Source organism: Lissotriton helveticus, chromosome 3_1 (assembly GCF_964261635.1).
Source record: "Lissotriton helveticus chromosome 3_1, aLisHel1.1, whole genome shotgun sequence".
In the NCBI taxonomy this organism is placed as follows: Eukaryota; Metazoa; Chordata; class Amphibia; order Caudata; family Salamandridae; genus Lissotriton; species Lissotriton helveticus.
The window spans coordinates 2,104,311,970-2,104,324,622 of NC_136061.1; the positions used below are offsets into that span (position 1 = coordinate 2,104,311,970).

Consider the following 12,653-nt stretch of genomic DNA (forward strand, 5'->3'; position numbering starts at 1 on the left):
GAAGAGAGTGTAGGGTGGTGGAAGAAAGAGGCGTGAAGTGGAATCAAGGCTACGCAGCCGTGGTATTATTCGGTCGGAATCAAGGCAGACTCCTAACAAATTCCGTGGGCATCTGCGTTATTTATTCATTTATTTGTTTGCTTTTTCGCGTGTGTATTTTTCACAAATCAAACACTAGAGACGAGATTAAGCCAGCTCCTTCCAATGCAGTACACGATGGTTCCTCACTGCCTCTCGAATAATGTACAATAAAACGGTTACTAATTAATTGTCCATAAACAAGCAGAAACGAATAGAAGCTGGTTCATGTGAGACATGGTGGGAATAAAAACCTGAGCTTTCTCATTCCACACTGCAGTTTGCAGATGTGCCCACACGATGGCAGTATTCACCGCAATTCCTTAACAGTTTCGCATCACTTTGTCTGGGAAAAGTTTAACCTTTGCTTTTTAATAGTTGTTTTAAAAGATGTTCTTTTTATTCTTACCGTTGTTCAAATGCCTTTGCTTTTCTAAGCAACCAGAGCTTGTAATTCAGTCCCGCTGCTTTGGTTTCTTCTCTTGTTTTTATCAGTGGGGCATCCCTCGTCATTGTTTGTGTGCCGTAACGTGCATCTCCTCTCGTCACTTCTTCAACTCGCCACACAGTTGGGCTTTTTTCAGTTTGTTTGCCAGTGCTTGCGCATGGGGTGTTAATGACTTCCTGGGTTAGTGAACTGCTATCTTCCCACGGTTTAGGATGGCCACCCCTAGCTATTTTTTTCTTTTCAGTTTTACATAGCGCGAACTAGACCTGAAGATATCAAGTATCAGAGCGCTTTACACGAGCACCAGTTACATTACACAAGAACACATTCATTTCTGTAGGCACAGCGAGATTAAGTGATTTGCCCAGAATCACAGGATGTTGAGCCAACGCCAAAACTCGAACATGGTCCCCCGGTTCCATAGTGCCAAATTCGGCAACACTTCCCATCCCTCCCACAGCAATAAACTGGAGAAATAAACAGACCCGACACCTTCTTTGTGAAGAAAATTGCTGCAGGTTTATTTGCATAACAAATCTGCTAACATGGTTGGGTATTTTACGGGCGATCACACAATAGGCAGCCCCTCGCTGCCTGCCCACCTGATGAGCCAAATTATTCCGTGGCCCTAGCCAATCGGTGTTTGCCAGATTGGACCGCCAGTCCACCCCATTACTCATGCCCCCAGAAGGGGGGGGGCGGAGCATCATTCCAAGCAACCCCCGGTTGCTCAGGTCCACTGAAGAACTGTAATCTTCATTCTCAGGGAATACTTACTAATAAAAAAAGAACTTGGCACAGAAGCTGAAAATATGAAAAGACATCTTTATTAAATGAGGCCACGTCACACAGAAGCCGTAGCAACTGAATGAGGTAGTCTGAAGAATACAGAAAACAGAGGCCTTTTATATGCAAACCAGCATACAAGTAAGGGGCAGTCCTAGCTTTTGCAAGCATGCAAAATGCCTAACATTCCTTCTTACACAAGCCGGACAAACCCACAATAAAAGGACCACAACCCATATCATAAACAGACCATAAAAGAAGGAACTGAAAACAGATAAGATGCAGTATAAGGGGTGTGTGTGTGTGTGTGCATACCAAACTCTACAATGTCCTGTGCTTTGATCCTCAATCTTGATCAGCTAAAGGGCAGGAACTGGTTTAACAAGGTCAGCTTCAGGCAACAGGGTCAGTTCACTCAGGTCAAACAGGAGTCGCATGAACTCAAGCTAAGGTCTACATGTCCTTAAAAGACTAGTTTCAGCCACAATCATGGCCTATGTGAGGGCAACCACAAAATGGCTACCATACACAAAATGGAACCCATGGGTTCAGAATTCACAGAACCTCAGACCCTCCTTTTGCCCTTACATAGGCAATCACTCAGTCTGTATCTGAATCGATGTCAATATTATCCGTTATTCCCTTCACTAAGGCATTATTACTCGCGTTATCTTTCATGGAACGCAAGGGATAGACTTCGTTGGCATAAAACATCGTCTGATATGCCCATACAGACCCATTGTAACTAAATGACAGAACCAAATAGGGAATACCTCTATCTGTAGTATGTGGCATAAGACCACACACCCAACAATTAGTGGTGTTCATTACTAACTGGTGTTGATGCAGAAGCTGTACAAAGGAATTATTCACAAATTACGACCTTCTAATCTGCTCGTGTTCAGGTAAGATATGAAAAGAATGCAAAGAAGTAGTAGTAGGAAAAGACATAGGTTGGGAGGTGGGTGCAGAAGTCAATTGGGTAGTGAAAATAATCCAACCCACAAAAGACAACGTCATGCTTAAAAATACTAGAAAACATGTTATTAAGAACATATGGACAACAGGAGAAAGTAATGACCACTATTACAAACAAAATTATAATTTTTCACAACTCTAAGCAGAAAGAAAATCCTAAAATTATCTAGTAACATTTTTTATGGCTCCTATGCATTTCAGTAACTTATTATATGTTCAGGTCAAACAGTGGTGATCCTCATCAATGCTCTGAGGTGAAAAGGGATACTCTTCCTCAGGGAATGGACTTTATTCTGCTTTTACTAAACAGAATACTACTTTTAAAAAAATGCCAGCAAAACAGCAAAAATCAGTCTCTTAACACCCATTTTATGTGATCGCACAGGAAATACCCAGAGTCCGTCCAAGCCTCTCCGGCAGGCTTTTATTGTTCATCAAGTCCTCTTGTGTTGTTTTCTTCCTCATGGGCCTCTTCGTTCAGGCCTTTCATGAAAATGGTCCTTCTCAGTATCCGTTGGAGTGCCCTCCTGGCAAACACTCGCAGCTTATTTGACAGTCTCAATGTCTCAAGGCAGTGCACCAATATCTCTTCTCTGCGGCAGGCACTACAGATAGTGTGCTCTCCATTGATCAAGGGCACAGATCATCTCATGCAGACCCAAGTACTATTAATCAGGAAAGAGCAACAGGCTTTCATACTCAGCAACACTTTCAGACTCCAACACTCGCTTTTCAGTGTCAGAGGATGCTCGGGCTGCTCTTCCATTTAATCATAGGTACCACAATGTAGTGCCTTTTTCCAATCCTGGGTCCTCTGGTGCACTGCCTTTCTGTTGGAGCAAAGAAAGGGGGTGTGTGTGGCCAAAACTCAGGCCAAGGGGCTCAATGGACTGCCTACTGTCAGAGGTTACCAGCACATGACAGGTGAAAAACTAAAAACTTAAAATAACTGGAATCCTTCTCTTTCGCTCTTTTGCACTGAAACTCTGGTTCTGTGGCAAAACCAGCTCCTCCTTCTTTTCTGATGTTCAACGCCTTCTGATGAAGCAAGTACAAAACGTTAGAAAAAAACACTGATGACACGTTGGCGATCGCTGTCTGGGTGCTGGGACTGTCACTGATGGGAATTAGCTTTTCATCAAAGGTCCGCAGGTTATTATGACTTAATCCCGCAGAACCTAGTGACGTAGGAAATGGGACACATTTGTTATTTTCCTTCAATTTAGTACAAAAACGGGTCATTTAACAAAGGGACTGCAAACAGGTGGCCTGCAACCTACACATGAGTGGCTATACGCCATGGAACTATTGTGATCTAAAATACACTGTCATTCTCATAGAATACAAAGACAAAGGCAATAAGCAAAACAGTGCCTCTAATTTCTTCAATTGGGTTTCCATGTGAGAGCATATCCTCTACCATCTAAGGGTAGATAACTATATGAGAATTTTATCTAAATGGATGTCCTCACACATAGTGGCATCATTTAATGGGGTAAACACATTTTTTCTCTCAATAATTACATGTAGGTGTTCCTAGTACATTACTGCAATCTGGAAGTGTGAACCTAATACAATAATAACAAAAAGAAGGCTAACTGGTGAAAGGAATATGGAAAAGGGAAAATGGGACTAGGACACAGCTAAATTCCCCAATTACTAGGCACAATGTGACATCAATCAGGGGAGAAATGTCAAAAGAAAAATCTATAGGAAGAACAAGAAATTACTCAGGTGATAGTCAAGTTTGTGACACAATACCAAGAGTATGGGTGATACACAAAAAGCCAAAATAGTACGCAAATTTAAACTCTACCGCTGGCCGCTACACCATATAGGTAATCTCAGCTAATGTTCCAATTCCTTCTTCAGGGAAAAATGAAACCTTGTTTCCTTTATAGTACAAAGCCATACACTATTCAGGAAGCAGAACAAAACTGACTAATGTAATCTAAAAAATTAGGTCACCATGCACAAAAGTCACAGATCTATAATTTATCCTTACGTCCAATTCAGGATACATAATTTTAGGGCTGCCTGTTCCTTAAGGGGAGGGGCAGTACGTGACTAACAGCATGTGACACACTTTGAATCTGTATATCTCTTTTTTATTTTCCTTCAAATACCATTAAAGCCAAATTTGACATACACTGATGAAGTGTTGTCTGTGTCGTGTTCACAAAATGAAAATATCATATCTGTGGAATTTAGCAAATCAACCCAACTGTTGTGGAGCGATACGCATCGTCATGTATATCCCTTCACAACACAGGTAAACTTGTAATAGTATCATAAGCAGCAACATAAAACAAAAACATGCAAAAAACCGCACAAAACGGACGTCAAGCCATCAGATATACTCGCTGTATATCAAGCACAAAAAGCATAGACAAAACAATAGCATATATAAATGAGCGGTGACGCACAACACCAGGTCTGGTACTAACAATATTCGGGCCTGCTCAATTTGTCAGGTTTAAAATCCTCACCCTCCTTTTGACAGCGAATCACCAGGTAGTGGAAATTTGGCTGTCAAATGCAACTTACTGTGTGTCACTTCTGACACACAGGACCAGCAGGAACAATTCAGAAAAGGATAAAATGCAAGAATATGTAAAATGCACAAACATTTCTTTTCAAAGAAATTACGCAAAAACACATCTCTTTTCAACCAACCAAACTTACGTGTCTTGTCAGCCTTAAAATCACCCAGAACAATCCATGAATGATCTGTGAGCAGAAGCAAAAAGAAAAAATACACAACACACAAAAGAGAGACATTTCACATGACAAACAGACATCAATTATAACTTTTAATCAGAAGACAAAACATAATACACTTTAACAGACACAAAAAAAATTCCATTACTTAACTGTTACCATCTTGTCAGTCAGCTTGCAACATGAAGCCCTTTTAACTTTCCAAAAGTAAAATTCTTTCACTGACACTCTGCGTGTCCCGTGCGCCAACACCCTTTGAGGCCCGGCTTTTCCAAGCAATCATTTCTCCATCTGTTTACACTTACTCCTAACTCCCACTTTACTGACCTTAAGGTCAAAATCTGCCTTGCGGGCTCCTCAGCCCTCTATCTCTTCCTCATTCTTAAGGCTGAAAAAAGACAAAAAAACCTTCCCAACTCTTTCTAACCTGCAATAACAAACCCTATTTAAAACACATGATATATATATTACTCCTGTTAGGGGCTACAATTTATTTCTATACTTAGATTATTAAAACAGTTACTGCGACTAATTCGCAAAACATAATAACATAACATACCATCTTTGGAACAGATGTTTGCTATTACCCTATGCAATGGTACTCATTTCAGCTACATTAAATGAATCTCACTGGGCCATTTAAAAGCAAACCCCAAATGGGGACAGTCTGCAAATTTGTATTACACCTAAATGTATGCATTTACTGAAGCCTAAAGCACTTTAAAGCTATCATAAATGGCAAGAATGCTGTTTTGAATGGTCTATTTTACCCAAATTCGACTTTGATGTTTGGGGCACTTAAAAATAAATATCCTATACTTGTGATACATATTAATCATCCTCAGAATGTTCTTTACAAATTACAGAGATTTTTAATCAGACATATCCCATGTAAATCTTTAGAAAAATGAGTTTTGTACGCCTGCGCTAAGTGAAATTCCATATGCTAATGTTCTCATTATGCAGTATAGCACAACTTAAATTACATTTTAATGCTAGGATGTCATAGTATGAGCATTAAGCTTCATGAATAGTAAAAAAAGAATTTTGTAGCACTTATTTTTAATAATTATTTTTCATAATTAATAAAAAAAATTCATAAACCCAATTATTTTTGATAATTCCACATATAAGAGCAAGCTGCATCCCTTGCCTATCATTTTTAGACGCATTCATTTATAAGCTCAAGCACAGACGCCTAACTTGAAACATGACAAAATGTTTGCGCCATTTTTTTCTTTCTAAAAAGGACAATTTTATTTAGCAACAGACCCAAGAATATGCTTACAAAATGTTGCTTAATAGACTGAAAACATCAAGAAAAACCACGAACAGACATTGAGCTCATTTCAGACATAAACAGAAAGGGGGTCAAACACTCAGGACACACAATAAAGCGCGCTTTAGCCATGCATTTCGTGAATAGCGCCATCGCTATGTACTTACAGAAGTTGCACTAATGGGAAACCCACATAGAAATTTAAACACACATTTAACCCACAAATCAATACTCAGGACAGAAATCAAGGACAGCCCACAGACTGTACTTAAACCAAACCATTTGCAAATACTAGTTGTAAGTCATATTTACAAGAAACGCTTCTCAATTGTGTTTCAAAAAGACTGCAAAAACAGCCCAACAGACTGATGTATGTCCAAGAAGCGAAAATACACTCAATTCACTAGCTTTGGCTAGCAGAACACCAAACAAAATCGTTCTGCATATCTTCATTCATAAAACTGCGCAGAACAAAGGATCCTTATATGTATTATGTCATATTTTAATTTAAAGCTATCATAAATGGCAAGAATGCTGTTTTGAATGGTCTATTTTACCCAAATTCGACTTTGATGTTTGGGGCACTTAAAAATAAATATCCTATACTTGTGATACATATTAATCCTCCTCAGAATGTTCTTTACAAATTACAGAGATTTCTAATCAGACATATCCCATGTAAATCTTTAGAAAAATGAGTTTTGTACGCCTGCGCTAAGTGAAATTCCATATGCTAATGTTCTCATTATGCAGTATAGCACAACTTAAATTACATTTTAATGCTAGGATGTCATAGTATGAGCATTAAGCTTCATGAATAGTAAAAAAAGAATTTTGTAGCACTTATTTTTAATAATTATTTTTCATAATTAATAAAAAAAATTAATAAACCCAATTATTTTTGATAATTCCACATATAAGAGCAAGCTGCATCCCTTGCCTATCATTTTTAGACGCATTCATTTATAAGCTCAAGCACAGACGCCTAACTTGAAACATGACAAAATGTTTGCGCCATTTTTTTCTTTCTAAAAAGGACAATTTTATTTAGCAACAGACCCAAGAATATGCTTACAAAATGTTGCTTAATAGACTGAAAACATCAAGAAAAACCACGAACAGACATTGAGCTCATTTCAGACATAAACAGAAAGGGGGTCAAACACTCAGGACACACAATACAGCGCGCTTTAGCCATGCATTTCGTGAATAGCGCCATCGCTATGTACTTACAGAAGTTGCACTAATGGGAAACCCACATAGAAATTTAAACACACATTTAACCCACAAATCAATACTCAGGACAGAAATCAAGGACAGCCCACAGACTGTACTTAAACCAAACCATTTGCAAATACTAGTTGTAAGTCATATTTACAAGAAACGCTTCTCAATTGTGTTTCAAAAAGACTGCAAAAACAGCCCAACAGACTGATGTATGTCCAAGAAGCGAAAATACACCCAATTCACTAGCTTTGGCTAGCAGAACACCAAACAAAATCGTTCTGCATATCTTCATTCATAAAACTGCGCAGAACAAAGGATCCTTATATGTATTATGTCATATTTTAATTCCCTGGGGATACAAAATCACCAAGGAAGAAATATGTTTGTATATCTAAACCTATTTAGATATTTCCCGCTAGGGGGGCCGGCTAATTTACTTCACATCACACTATGCTACCTTCCAAAAAAGCAACACATTTTGCCATGTGAGCTTGAGAACAGGCATGCCAAAAAATACTGCGGAATACGCAAGTATCATAATCAAAGTGGTGCTTAAGGTACTTTTCGTACGTGCACCGTTCAACTAAACCAAATGGAGAAATATCTCCTCATTGCCTGCCTACACAAATTGCAATTCGCATATACAAACCTATACAAATCCAAAAGTTGGCCAACACAAATTCCAAAGTTCCAAAGCTACAGTCCCAAATTTGCTAAGATTAGGCATTTTATAGCTCACTAATCTAGCTTCAAACTTCAAGGGGTTATCTCTACCAATACACTTGCAAATATACGAGCCCCTCGGCTTTGGTAATTTGCAATAACCAAATCAAAAACCAAGAAACCAAACCCCTCGGCTTTGGTAATTGCAATAACCAAATCAAAACCAAGAAACCCAACAAAGTCGTGGGAGCAACCCACTTGTACTTCTTATTCTTACTAATCAAAAGGTTATCCAAATTCTAACTGTCAAGTTCTGCATGACCTAACGGTCTTTTTTAGAATACTCACGCCAAAAAGGTTCTCAGTCAGGAGTGACTTCATGTGGAGGGTCAAAATCAGGAAGATCAGAAATATACTGGGCTGCAGAAACAAAGAATTTCCAGAATCCCTGTGCACAGAGTACCTCCTTAGTAGAATCCTGTTCTGTCCTCCTCAGTAGATTTCAGTCTCCTGACAAGATCACTCCCACAGAAAGTCACTTCTCTGATGAAGCCCACGTTGGCCGCGCCATTTGAAGAACTGAAATCTTCATTCTCAGGGAATACTTACTAATAAAAAAGAACTTGGCACAGAAGCTGAAAATATGAAAAGACATCTTTATTAAATTTAATAAGTGAGGCCACGTCACACAGAAGCCGTAGCAACTGAATGAGGTAGTCTGAAGAATACAGAAAACAGAGGCCTTTTATATGCAAACTTCAGCATACAAGTAAGGGGCAGTCCTAGCTTTTGCAAGCATGCAAAATGCCTAACATTCCTTCTTACACAAGCCGGACAAACCCATAATAAAAGGACCACAACCCATATCATAAACAGACCATAAAAGAAGGAACAGAAAACAGATAAGAAGCAGTATAAGGGGTGTGTGTGTGCATACCAAACTCTACACTGTCCTGTGCTTTGATCCTCAATCTTGATCAGGAAGGGCAGGAACTGGTTTAACAAGGTCAGCTTCAGGCAACAGGGTCAGTTCACTCAGGTCAAACAGGAGTCAGCATGAACTCAAGCTAAGGTCTACATGTCCTTAAAAGACTAGTTTCAGCCACAATCATGGCCTATGTGAGGGCAACCACAAAATGGCTACCATACACAAAATGGAACCCATGGGTTCAGAATTCACAGAACCTCACCACAACCACCCGTAGGACTAACAGGGCGCCACCGCTCCTGCAGGGTTCAACGCGAGGACCTCCCTGGGGATATTTGGCCTTTGCACTCTTGTGCTCATGCTACCCCTCTGTACCATGCAGCCTCTGGATCGCCCTGCAACTCCGCCACAGCGCTGGGTGTGGCCACAGTCACCCCAGGGTCTCCCACCACGATAGGCCTAGTTACCTACACCCTGCTGATTCCAAGGCCTCACCCAGATCAAGCAAGAATAGGTCCATTACCACTCTGGACAGGTGTATCCCATCTTCATCAAAAACACCTTATGGACTTGGTGTGCAGTAACCCATGCCGGATGAAGCCAAACCCCCTTTGTTCGGTGAATTTGCGCATTGCGCTGTTAACCCTCCTGCGCGAGGTCTTCATGGTTTGCCCTGATTGCCCTCCTACCCAGGAAAGTGAAGTCATTGCCTCCCAGGTGTATGGCCAATATTGTTTGGAGGAGAGACCCCCCCCCCTCTAGTCTGTGTCACAGCCTCTACAGCAAGCTGTTCCAGTGCATGCCTGGGACCCCCACTCACAGGACACCCAGAAGGCCCTCCCCCCAGACCGTTGGTCCTGGCAACTTGAAGAAATGCTTGGTTGCAAACCACTCTTTGTTGAGCACTGCACACCATTCTAGACAACAAATCCAAAATTCTGGCCCGTACGGGGATCGAACCCACAACCCTGGCGTTATAAGCACCACGCTCCAACCAACTGAGCTAACTGGCCAAGGCTTGCACGTATTTGCCTAATTACACTGCACCCCAACAAACCTCAGGTGCCTCGCAGTGGTGCCTATGGTATACTCACTATTCGCCTGTACTTAAAACACCTAACCTGTCATCCGGCCACTCCCCTGGGTGGCTGTTGACGGATGTACCCTTTAACACATTGGGATTCACCTTGTCCCACCTGCATGATGCGCTCCACTGACAAGCCTGCCCGGAACGCTTGGCTTGCTGCCCCTTCAAAAGACTGCTTGCAAAGTTGCCTGCCAGGACCTGCAAGTCTGACATTTAATCATACCTTCCAAACCCATTTAACCCCAAAATGGTAAGGGGCATGCTGACAGCATGAACCAGAGCACCCCTCTCCCGAAGGGCCAGGTAAGTGATGACCAGACATACTGGGCCATACATCTATCTCCCAGCTGGGTGTAACAGAATACCCTTTAGCCAAGCCTGGTCGGAATGTGCTCTTCTCCCTACCCCTTGTAAGGGAGCACCACATCCGCCCGTCTCCCTAGGCCAAAATTGGGACATTAGTCCCCTTGTTAGCTGACCGCTTCCAAGGATATTTTGCTTAACTGAAGCAACCTGCATCATGCTGTTCTGGATTGGAGACATGATGTAAAGCTATGGTTAGTGTACCTGTACCCTCTTAACTATACAAAATGTGCTCTGATAGTAGTCAGTCTTTGTGATCCTAACCCTCTATTCCAACCATATTAGGGTACCAGCACCCTATTTGGAATTTCAAACTCACACCCAAGCTGACAGGATAGAGCCTATTCGTACGCGAGCTAAAAGACCCCATCAACACCCCAAACCCTGACAAGAGGAGGCCTGCTAACCTGCCCCCACTCTGTGTAAACAACAACCTGTGCAATAGTCGGGGAAGCTGCCACCCAGAAAACCCTCCCCGGCAGACTTATGTAACCTCAAGATGGTTTGGTACACTGTCGGGGCGTTATCTGGAATGAAAACACAGCAAATAGACCCGATCAATTTACATACCTCACCTCTATCTGCTAATATAATAACTAAAACTATACGGTTTTGTAACGTCATAAGACGATCCGCTTGAAGCTCGGCTGTAATATTGCTAAGGGCACCAGCAGTTTCATTTTTAGTGGCCTCAACCACTCTCGTAAGCTGACGAATATTCCTACTATTGGCCATAGGACCCCAAAAGGGCACGAAACCCTTAAAGAAGTCTCCAGCTTCTTGTGCGACAGTATCTTTCGCATCGATGACACCTCTACCATATCTTGTCTTATGGTAATTGAAAACAGCAGTGTATGTAGGGGGAAGCAAAAATGCCACATAACATGTACCTGAAAAATCAGGTGGCAACCATGTATAGGCTCTGTCGTGACCAACAAAATACGTGCCTTTAGCTGGCACGAACGGTGGAGAACTCTGGGATGCATAGACATAGGTGTGAACACACGCACTCTTACCAAGCTGAGCTCTCGGATTCTGACCATTACCTTGCAGACAAAGGTGACCTCGGTGGGGCACAATCCAAATAGGTGGAGAAATCTTTTCGTCTCTCCTTCTGTCAGACTAATGCTATATCCAGCCTTGTTTCAACCAGTATATGCTCGTACTTCATCCTTAGGGATAGCATTATACGCATCAATATCTCTCATCATATCTACTATTCCCTGTATCAAGGCATTATTACTCGCATTATCTTTGATGGAACGTACAGGAGATGCTTCATTCGCATAAATAAACATTGCTTGGAGTGCCCACACTGACCCATTAGGCGAAAACGGCAAAACCAAATATGGCATTCCCTTATCTGTCGTATGAGGCATAAGACCACATACCCAGCAGTTCGTTGTATTTACTACTAGCTGATGCTGATGCAACAACTGTATAAATGAATTGTTAACAAATTCTGATCTTCGTGTCTGCTCATGTTCAGGCAAAGTGTGAAACTCATACGAAGGAACAGTAGGAAAAGAAAGAGTAGGTTGGGACGTAGGTACAGGCGTCTGTTGTGTAATATAGACAATCCAACCCACACAAACCAATGTAATATTCAAAAGCATCAAAAAACACAATATCAAACATTTGCTACAGACCAATGTACACATTTTCATTTTAAAATCAATTCTCTCAACACTTTTCTCAGATACAAAAGACTCCATCCTCTAACGTGCTGCTTGCGGCTATTACCTTCTTCACTTAAGTGTACGTCAAGATCGTACTAACGACCATGAACCACAGACCTTTCGTCAATTCGCGGCTCACCCCTTAAGGCTGTACCGCGACCCTGCAGCTGAGTCCGGATGGTGACTCGAAAAAGAAAAAGAAAAATAGTCTCTTGTCTGAAAAAGGTGTAACTTACAACAAAAATTCAAATTTTATTTGTCCATTCATTTGTCCTTTCTCGGCCTTAGGTTGTAATGCTCTCTGCCAGGCACAGTTTGCTCTTGAAAAAGTGTTTCCGGATCCGTTGTGTCCAGTCTTAGATGTGGAGGCACAGAAGCTTGGAGAATATCATCGTCCGCACATTCTGACTGAGTCC

At 41.3% G+C, this 12,653-nt stretch overlaps 1 protein-coding gene and 1 non-coding gene across 2 annotated transcripts in view; one reads left to right on the plus strand and one right to left on the minus strand.

Moving 5' to 3' along the window:
* SERINC4 (serine incorporator 4) overlaps nucleotides 1-12,653 on the plus strand; it is a 273,320-nt gene that overhangs the window by 144,265 nt on the left and 116,402 nt on the right. The gene's annotated exons all lie outside the window — the stretch shown is intronic.
* Nucleotides 10,048-10,121, minus strand: TRNAI-UAU (transfer RNA isoleucine (anticodon UAU)). The gene has a single exon. It is a non-coding gene; the product is annotated as a tRNA-Ile (tRNA).